General features: G+C 48.7%; 1 protein-coding gene across 2 annotated transcripts in view; it reads left to right on the top strand.

Annotated features, from left to right (window-relative positions):
- The first annotated feature begins 4,475 nt into the window (after nt 1-4,475).
- The window catches only part of KAT6B (lysine acetyltransferase 6B), a 203,023-nt gene continuing 196,680 nt past the window's right edge, over nt 4,476-10,818 (top strand). The window contains exon 1 of one of the 2 annotated variants that reach the window (XM_040320659.1): nt 4,476-4,637. The gene's annotated coding sequence lies outside the window, so the exon portion shown is untranslated. The remainder of the gene's footprint in view (nt 4,638-10,818) is intronic. The other variant, XM_040320660.1, reaches the window with a different exon arrangement.

The raw sequence follows: 10,818 nt of genomic DNA, 5'->3' as shown, positions 1-10,818 counted from the left end.
GGGTACCTGTGAGGAGTTGGCCCACAGGTTGAAATCCCCAAGCAGCAAAATATGTTTTCTGTTTTAGGGTATAAGTAGAGATGAACTCTGTTTAAAGATAATAGAAACTGCGATTTGGACCCGGTGGTCTATAGCAGAGTAGAATGTGAGTGGTCTGGGGATTTGTTTGAAGTTGTAGAGAGAGGGTTTCCATGAATGGAAGTGGATTTTGAGGACTGGTTTAGTGATCGCAGGGTGAGTCTTGTGGATCACCGCCAGGGCCTCCTCCTCTTTGCCCCACTCTATTTTCTGTTAAGATGCAATACTTTTCTGGCACCAGTTCTCCTAGAATGGTGTTACAGTCGGCTGTAAGCCAGCTTTCTGTAATAAAGAGGCAGTCTAAATCGCATTGTAGGATGAGATCATGGATTTCTAGTCGGTGTCTTACTGCCAATCTTGTGTTGACCAGAGCGCATGATATGCTCTTTGGTTGGGATAAGGGGACTGTCGATCGTCGATCGATTCTAAACAGTTGTTCAGTCCTTAAGGCTTTTTTGATAGCGACCGGTAATGTTGAGGCAAACGGCCTTAGTCCCCGAATGGTTGCTGCCGAGTATCTCAGATTATTCATAGTCGCTATCGTACTGGGGGGCAGATGTCTGACAGGGGGGGGGGGGGGTTCAGTAATGATTGGAGGGATGATTCGTTGAATCCTAACGGCTCTCCATGTCAACACGAACTGAGGAACGCCGTTTACCAGCACTTCCTGGTTCACGCGATGATCAGCTGTGTTTGGTCAAAATGACACGCCGCACTCGCCAGAATGTTGTCGTACTGGACGTCATATGACGCCCAGTCAGGATAACAGAACCACTTCCCGGCTGCCAATCTGCTATAGGCCGGGCAGGAAGTGGTTAACATGAATTGATTATAATAAAATTAAAGTGATTGTATCGTTTAAAAAAAAAAAATAACAAACATGTTATACTTACTTGCTCTGTGCAGTTGGTTTTGCACAGAGCAGCCAAGATCCTCCTCTTCCCTGCTCCTGGCTCCTCCCTCCTGTTGAGTGCCCCCACAGCAAGCAGCTTGCTATGGGGTCACCCGAGCCAAGCTGCAGCTCTGTGTAGCCATTCAGACATGGAGCTGCCATTTGGCACCGCCCCTCTCTCTCCTGATTGCCTGAGACATAGTAGCGGCACTCAATCAGGAGGAGAGTCCCGGAGGGCTGAGGGACTCGTGGACATCGCTGGACAGAGATGGCGCTCAGGTAAGTATTAGCGGTGCTGAGGGGGCTACTACCCACAGAAGGCTTTTTCCTAATGCATAGAATGTATTTAGATTTAAAAAAAAACTTTTCCTTTAGGACCCCTTTAATTGAATATATTGAATTTGAGTTATTGGCACCTTAAAAATCTCTTCTCTTTGTTAGAGCATTCCTTGTATCCTGTTCTAGGTTCACACATGCCCGGCTGTGGTTTGCAGTCCAGACTCCAGTGCAGTTTTGTTCAGCATTTCAGATGTGAATCCTTACTTGAATCCGGACCCAAATTGCACAGGACCCTTTTTAGAAATGGACCGTTGGCCCCCCGGACATGTGTGAACCGGCTCCATTCAAAGCTGGTCCGATTTGCATGTTATACGAATCAGATGCGGTTAAAAATTCATCCGATTCACATATATGTGAAACAGGATAGAAACACTCCTGCGCACAAATGGATTACCATACAGTCTATATTTGTGATAGTATATGTCACTGGCCTTGCTGCCCTTCAAGGATAGGGGTATCCTGGCAATAAACAAGACAAATAAAAATAAAAAAAGGGGGCACACCAGCCTAGTGCATTATCCCTTGGATAAATATTTATTAAAAAAGATGAATAAAACTACTTATAAGTGTAGCTAAAGGTTCACAATGTAACAATTTCCCACAAGTGGCGACAATAGATCGAGCCCAAACGCACTCCAGATAATCATATGGGATCTGATGAGGGGCCACTGCTGGCTTACGCGATTCGAAGGACGACCTTCTCCATCAGAGCTCAGCTGAAGAAGGTCGTCCTTTGAAATGCATAAGCCAGCAGTGGCCCTCATCAGATCCCATATGATTATCTGGAGTGCGTTTGGGCTCAATCTATTGTCGCCACTTATGGGAAATTGTTACATTGTGAACCTTTTAGCTACACTTGTGAGTAGTTTTATTTATCTTTTTAATAAATATTTATCCAAGAGATAATCCAAGAGGAAACGTATTTCCTGCACTGGAATCGGATCCATGACTCGGTTCTCACTGGGGGGGGGGGGGCTTTAAAGGTTCCCGACTCTTAAGCAGCCCCACACAGTGAGACTTCAGCAGGGCTTGCAAAGGACTTCTTTAGTAGAAGTCAATGCAAGTTGTCCCAAGTAGCGCAGGAACCTTTTTCGAAGTCAGAGTGACTTGCGCCAATTCGATTAGAACATTTCCATTGAACTGAATGGAGTACGACTTGTCAGGTCACTAGGTCACCCCAGTGTGAACTGACACTTAAGCCTCGTACACACGATTGGATTTTCATCCGAAAAAGCGTAGGACTTTTGTCCGAAGGGCGCTTTTTCAGCTCTTTAGCGCCACCTTTTGGGCAACTTCTGCTAATATTGTCTTATGGGTGAGCATTGCTTCCGAGCATGCGTGTTTGTACTTTGGACTTTTGTACACACGATCGGATAACCTGACAACACACAATTGTTGTCGGAAAAATTTAAAGCATGCTATCCAACATTTGTCTGTGCAAAATCCGACAATTGTCTGATGGAGCGTACAAACGGTTGGATCTTCCGACAACGGCCCGTCATCACATTCCTGACGGATAATCCGATTGCGTGGGCTGGATTCACTCCTATTGGATTTGTAGTGCTTTTTGCATTTTGCACTACAGCCCATTTAGCATGCTTTCCTATGGAACATGTTCTGTAGAGCAAATCTGCACAAGGCAAAAAGCACTAAACATGCCTAGGTGTGAATCAGGCCCAAGTGTCACTAATTCTCAATGCCTGCTATACTATCAGTCTAAAGTGTGGACATTAAACTTCTTCTCAACTCTCATTGTGTACTCTAGACGGCGAGGAGATTGAGGTAACAAACCAGCAGCTCCTCCTCCTACAGACAGGTAAGTAACCGTTGTGGTAAATGACAGGTAAGTAGCCGTGAGATAATGACAGGTAAGTAGCCGTATGGTAAATGACAGGTAAGTAGCCGCGTGGTAAATGACAGTAAGTAGCCGCGTGGTAAATGACAGGTAAGTAGCCGCGTGGTAAATGACAGGTAAGTAGCCGCGTGGTAAATGACAGGTAAGTAGCCATGTGGTAAATCACAGGTAAGTAGCCGTGTGTAAATGACAGATAAATAGCGGTGTGGTAAATGACAGGTAAGTAGCCTTGCGGTAAATGACAGGTAAGTAGCCGTGCGGGTAAATGACAGGTAAGTAGCCGTGTGGTAAATGACAGGTAAGTAGCCGTGTGGTAAATGACAGGTAAGTAGCAGTGTGGTAATGACAGGTAAATAACGGTGTGGTAAATGACAGGTAAGTAGCAGTGTGGTAAATGACAGGTAAATAACGGTGTGGTAAATGACAGGTAAGTAGCAGTGTGGGTAAATGACAGGTAAGTAGCAGTGGGTAAATGACAGGTAAATTAACGGTGTTGTAAATGACAGGTAAGTAGCAGTGTGGTAAATGACAGGTAAATAACGGTGTGGTAAATGACAGGTAAGTAGCAGTGTGGTAAATGACAGGTAAATAAACGGTGTGGTAAATGACAGGTAAGTAGCAGTGTGGTAAATGACAGGTAAATAACGGTGTGGTAAATGACAGGTAAGTAGCAGTGTGGTAAATGACAGGTAAATAACGGTGTGGTAAATGACAGGTAAGTAGCCGTGGGTAAATGACAGGTAAGTAGCCGTGTGGTAATGACAGGTAAGTAGGCAGTGTGGAAAATGACAGGTAAATAACGGTGTGGTAAATGACAGGTAAATAACGTGTGGTAAATGACAGGTAAATAACGGTGTGGTAAATGACAGGTAAGTAGCAGTGTGGTAAATGATGGTGTGGTAAATGACAGGTAAGTAGCCGTGTGGTAAATGACAGGTAAGTAGCCGTGTGGTAAATGACAGGTAAGTAGCCGTGTGGAGATGCGGAGTCCAGGAATAATGGAGGTTCTCTGGGTGTTATGTCTCCTTTCTGTTCTCCATGTGTGTTCCGGGTGAGGCTCGTCTCTGTCACTAGGAGTTCTGCGCTCTCTCTCTCTCTCTATACCTCCCAATACACACATTCTACACACCCGCCTAGGTGAGAGCGGCTTCTTTACCAAACATCAGCGCAAGGCCACGCCCTCTACACCCGAACACCAATCACGACGTTCTAAACCCACAACAGTAGGCATGGTGGGCATCCTCGACTGGGCGGGCTAGTTGTGTTCAAGGCACGCCCACAACTGTTGGAAGCCGAGCGGGGCACCTAAGTGGCGGACGAGGCGACCAATGAGCGCAGAGCCGGGGCGGGGCCGGCGGAGTAGGTGAGCTGTAATGAGACTCGGTGTAATCAGTGTCATGTCGGACCCGAACACGGCGCAACAAAATGGCGGCGGAATTGTAACGGGCTTTCTCGGAACCGGGTTGACTTGAGGTAGAAGCCGGTGTGACAGGCGCTACGGGCGCTGGGAGGAAAAGAAAGAAGCGGGTGTGTGAAGGTTTGAGTGACGTCATCCGGTAACGAATGACGTCACATGTAAACACGTTACGTCACTCCGTCACGAATGGGAGTCTGAGGGCTGTGCGCGTGCCCGAGCGGTGTTTGTGGAATGTGAGCCGGTGAGTATGTGTGCGGTGTCTGCTTCCCGGGGTCACCTCACCGAGCACAGCCCTCCATCACTACACCAGTTCATGTGTGATTGCTACTACTTGTTGTGTCTGTCCTCACCTCTGGGGGGCTCCACATGTCTCTGCAATACACTTCTCCAGCTCAAGCTCTGCTAGTGCTGCATGTCAGTGGATGAGAATAGCTCAGGTGTACTGGGACTCTGCACAGCCACAGACCATTACTGGGAGTCCATTACCTGGAACTTGGCGTACACCCAGCCTTTTACTGGGTGTGTACTGAGTCCCCTAATGGGAGCCCACCGTACCCCAACACCCCCCTCCCTGTACTGGGAGCCCTGCTGTACCCCAAGCTCACCATGCCCTGTTCCAGAAACCCTGCCGTACTGGGAGCCCTGCCGTACCCCCGAGCCCCCCCCCCCCGCTACTGGGAGCCTGCCGTACCCCCGAGCCCCCCCCCGTACTGGGAGCCTGCCCGTACCCCGAGCCCCCCCCTGTACTGGGGAGCCTGCCGTACCCCCGAAGCCCCCCCCCCCCGTACTAGGGGGAGCCTGCCGTACCCCCGAGCCCCCCCCCCGTACTGGGAGCCTGCCCTGCCGTACCCCGAGCGCCCCCCCACGTACTGGGAGCCTGGCCGAGCCCCCCCCCAGTACTGGAGCCTGCTGTACCCCGAAGCCCCCCCCCCGTAATGGAGCCTGCCCCCCCCGTACTGGGAGCCCTGTTGTACCCCAAGCCTCACCATGCCCTGTCCCGGAAACCCTGCCTTACCACGAGCCCCATACCGGTAGTCCACCGTACCCCAATCCCAGATGGAAGCCCTCGTACCTGAGCCTCGCCATGCCCGTTTCCCAGGATAACTGCCGTATTGGGAGCCCACTGTACCCCAAGCCCCCCTACTGGGAGCCTGCCATAACATGAGCCCTCCATACCTAATGCCTCACCATGCCCCATCCTGGAAACCCCGATGTACCCAAGCCCCGTACCGGGACTCCACTGTACCCCTAGCCCCATATTGGAAGCCTCATACCCCAAGCCTCTCCATGCCTGTCCCAGGATACCCATCATAAGGGGAGACCACTGTACCCCAAGCCGGGTACTGGGAGCCTGCTGTGCCCTGAGCCCCCCCATACCAGAAGCCCCCCCCCCGTACCCCAAGCCTCACCATGCCTGGTCCCAAGAAATCCGCCGTTCCCTGTAGTGGGAGCCCACAGTACCCTGAGCCCCGTACCAAAAGACCCCCCGTACTGGGGAGACCTGCCATACCCCAAGCCTGACCATGCCTCTGTCCTGGAAACTCTGCCATTCCCCTAGCCCCATATTGGAAGCCTTGTACCCGAGCCTCGCCATGCCCCGTCCCAAGATCCCCACCCTACTGGGAGCCCCACTGTACTCCTAGCCCCATATAAGGAGCCCCGTATTGGGAGCCCGCCCATACCCCAAGCCCTCACCATGCTCCCATCCTGAAAACCCGACGTACACGAGCCCCATACTGGGAGCCCACTGTACCACTAGACCATATTGGAAGCCCGTACCCGAGCTTTGCCATGCCCTGTCCCAGGATGCCCACTGTACCCCTACGCCCATATCTGAAGACCCCCCATCCTGGGAGCCTTGCAGTACCAAAGCCCCCACATATAGCGGGAGCCCCGCCGTACCCAAGCCTCACCATGCCACGTCCTAGAAACCCCGCCATACCCCTAGCCCCGTACTGGGAGCCCACTGTACCCATAGCCCCATATTGGAAGCCTCGTCATGGTGGTCCCTGGATCCCCGCCCGTACTAGAATCCCCACTGTACCCCTAGCCCCATATCTGAACCCCCCCCCACCGTATCCCAGAGCCCTGTCCTGGGAGCCCCACTGTCCATTGAGCCCTTTACTGGGATTGTACCATACCCCAGGCCCCTTTACTGGGGGACTATTGAGCCCCTTCCTGGGAGCCCGCTTTACTGGGAGTCCATTGAGCCCCTTCCTGGAAGCCCTCCGCATCCCAGACCCTTTACCTGGAGCCTGGCATACCTTGAGTTTCTTTCTAAAGGCCCTGTGTCCCCCACCCCCTGAGCATTTTACCTGAAGTCTGCTAAGCCCCTCCCAGGGAGTCTGCCATACCCAAGCCCTTTGCAGGAAGTCTGCTATACTCCCAGCACTTTATCAGGTGTTTTCCAAGCCCTCCCTGGGAGTTCACCATACTCGTAGTCTTTTTCTGAACGTGTTACACCCCAAGCCTTTACTGGAAGTCTGCTTGTACCTCAAGCCTTTTTACAGGTGTACACCAAGCTCCTCTCTAGGAGTCTGCCATACCTTGAACCCTTTTCTAGGCATCCGTTATACCCCAAGCCCTTTAAAGGGAGTCCACCGTACGCTGAGGTTTTTACCAGGTGTCTGCTGAGCTCCATCCTGGGAGCCTGCTGAACCGAAAACCTGGCATACCCTAATCCTTTTATCGGGACCCTGGTGTACCTCAATTTTTATTTTTTACTAGAAGTCTGCCATGCCCTGAGCTGAGCCTTTTTGCGAGCCCTTTGCTAGAAGTCTGTTGTACCCTGAGCCCTTTACTGTACTAGGCACCTTCCATACCTCAGGCGAAATACCTTGTTGTTCCTTACTATGTCTGTTCACATCAGTGTGCTTTGGTGGTGTTTGCTGAAAAATAGTATGATCTGCAGTACTTTATTTTTTTTTCTTCAGCCCAGCGTGGTGCCAAGCAATCCATTGCCGTGCTGTAACTAGTAGGACTCAGTTGTTTTCAGCGTATCGGCATCGCTGCCTTCCAGTGGTAGTGCATGCTGCTTGTTAAGGATGAGCTCCAGCGTGTTCGCATAGTACACGTGCAGAGCCCGCCAGGAAGTCTGCACAGCGCTGCGCTAATCACAGCCAGGGAAACATTTCCCGATCTCTGCAGCCGAGCATCAGGACAATGTCTCCCTGGCTGTGATTAGCACAGCGCCGTGCAGACTTCCTGGCGGGCTCTGCACGTGTACTATGCGAACACACTGGAGCTCATCCTTACTGCTTGTGTGAACAGGCATGGTACCTCCTGTACCTGTGCTGGCAACATGCTATAAAGTGGATGTAAACCCGATTCATGAAACTTGATCTAGGCCAGGGGGAGGCAACCTTTTGAGCACAGTGTGTCAAAAAATGTTTTAAAAAAAAATAAGAGTGCCAATTTTATAACAAAAAAAATGTCAACTTTACACTCTCAATCACGAAAAGGATTTTTAATAAAGTAAATGCTGTAAACTACTTTAGTAGTGAGAAATTAACATCCTGCACTCTCGCGCCTCAGATCATCCCCAATTCCTACACCTCAGTTTTACTGTACTACCCTGCACATCTGCCCCTAATTACTGTACCCCCCCCTTGCTCACCTGGCCCATCACTGTACCCACCTGCTCTTCTGTTACACCACTGTACCCTCTTCTCATCTATGCGTGATATGCAGCATGGTGAAAGGAAGCAGAGATGAGATACATCTACCTGTCCTGGCACACTCATTCTGCTGATACACCTTTCGCATCCAGCCCATATGCTTGTATGTGATGTCACATACAAGCATATGGAATGGATGTGCAATGATGCGCTCAGGTCAGGGGCATTTTCTGAAAGCAGTGGGCCTGTGTGCAGGATCATAAGTTGGGCACCCCGCAGCTGAGAAATAGTGATTGGGTGTTATTTTCATTACGCTGAATACTGGCTGTGGCTTAAAGGGGTTGTTTTTTTTTCTAAATGGGGTTCCTTTAAGCGAGTGCATTGTTGGTTGACTTACCTTTTCCTTCGATTTCCCTTCTAAATGTTTTTTTTCTTTGTCTGAATTTCTCACTTCCTGTTTCTCCTCAGTAAGCTTGCCACCATCATCCGAGCCGTTCTGGCTGGGGGCTAGTCAGCCATAACAGCTTACCGAGGAGGAACAGGAAGTGAGAAATTCAGACAAAGAAAAAATAAATAAAGAAAGGGAACTCGAAGGAAAAGGTTAGTGAACCAACAATGCACTAGCTTAAAGGAACCAATTTAGAAAATAAAAAAACAAACCTTTACAACCCTTTTAAAGGGACAGAGTGTGGGGGATCACTAGTAAGTGGCACAAAGGTTCAGGAATAATTTCAACAAAGTTCCCAGAAGCTCAACAGTAATTCCAGGGATGGAAAATTGGATAATGGGATTTTTGCACATGCGCTCGGCTGTGGAAGCTTTTTTTTTTTTTGTTGAGGTAATGTCAGTACAGAGATTCCTGAAGTTACAAAGTTATTTATCACAGACCCACAAAAATCATTTCCAGATGCTTGTAACACTGGGTTATATTTCATTTACAAGAGAATACTTTCTGGGTGTATGTGTACATGCAGAGCTATTTTTGTTGCATGCTGCCTTTTGTAAAAGAGAAAACTACTTCGCCTTTGTTCACATCGGTGTGACTTGTCATGCAATTTGACAGTTCCAAATTGTATGACAAGTCTCACCCATTGCAGGCAATGGAACTGTTCATATCGCCGCGACTCATGCCACAGCGATTATGAAAGGTTCCTGCACTATTTACTGATTTCATTGAAACTTGGATAGACTCCTGTTAAATGAAGTCACAAACCGCAATGAAATAAGCAGTGCAAATAGTACTGATGTGTGCCTTTTGACATCGCACTGAGGTAGCGTGACTTCAAAGCCGCACCAGTATGAACCAGGGCTTAGGGGCCTTTCACACGGACGGATAGAATGGTGCTTTTAGCTGCGGATTTTCTAGTTTTCTACCGCAGCTAAAAGCACACAATGCTTTCCTATGGCCCAATTCACACACAATGTTTAGCTGCGATTTCGTTGCATGCGGTTTGGTGCGGATAGAAAAAATAGAATTGAATGCGTCCAGGTGCAATTTAGCGCAGCTATATGCACTTAACCGCAGGTAATCGCAGTCTTTTGTGTCAACTGCAGATAGCAGCGTGAGAAAAAAAAAAGAACAGGAAGCGCATCATAATCAAAAAAAATAAAAAGGGTTGCTATGAAAATGACTTCCGCAGCTAAACGAGGCCGCATGTAATCGCAATGTAAAAATGCAGCTAATCGCAGTGCCCAGAGCCTTGAATTTCACAAAAAATGTACATGCTTTTAGTTGCGGCAAAACTGCCGTCCGTCTGAAAGGGGCCTTAGAGTTGCACGACAACAGACAATAATTTTTCAGAATAACCTAATCTAAACCTATATGGTTCTACTATCAACATTCAACATTCTTGAAAACGTTGCTTACAAATCCCAAAAAAATGTTTTGGTATGGGATCCAGTGAAACTGTTGAAGTGTTGGGCCCCTTTCACAAGGATGGACTGATTTTTAATTTATTTAAATTTTTTCCTCCACCTGTCAGTTTTTTTTTTTTTTTTATACATCGTGAGACACAGAATCAGGCTAATATTCATTACTTGCTGGGTTATACTTCATCATTAGGTGAGTGGACACTGGTAGACCAAAAGTCTTTATAACCCCTCCCATACAGGAAGCACATCATTTTTTTTTTTTACCAGTGTCTGTAAGGTGGATGGCACGGTGTGTTGAGCTCCAGGTCTCTATTTCCACAAACGGTTCCAAAAATGAATCAAGGGATTGACCGATCTGATCCATTTGACACAGGCTTTTATGCTTAGATAAATAGTACCCTAGCTTGGCATAGAAGACTTGAGATCCTGCAAGGTTTTTCTTTAAGCGACCTCCGGGCGCTAGACCCTGCGGAGTGGAAATCCTGGACACTACAGCGCTAAGGCATTTCCTGCAGGTTGCTGTACAGGTCCAAGGGAGTGGACCCTAATCATGAAAGGGTACCCAGTCCTTGAAAGTCCAAGTGACATGAACCACCCCGTGAAGGGTGAAGATTAGGCCCTTAGTTTCTAAATAGCCCTGCGCCTGGACGGGTAAGTGAAACCCCTTTATTTTATTAATGTGGGGTGTCCCCGTGATTGTAGCAATCAGTCAAGCTAGCTAAAGGCTGGATACCTGTGTGCGGTGACC

Source organism: Rana temporaria, chromosome 8 (assembly GCF_905171775.1).
Source record: "Rana temporaria chromosome 8, aRanTem1.1, whole genome shotgun sequence".
NCBI lineage: Eukaryota > Metazoa > Chordata > Amphibia > Anura > Ranidae > Rana > Rana temporaria.
Note: the sequence above shows the minus strand (reverse complement) of the source record. Positions and strands in the feature narration are given on the sequence as shown.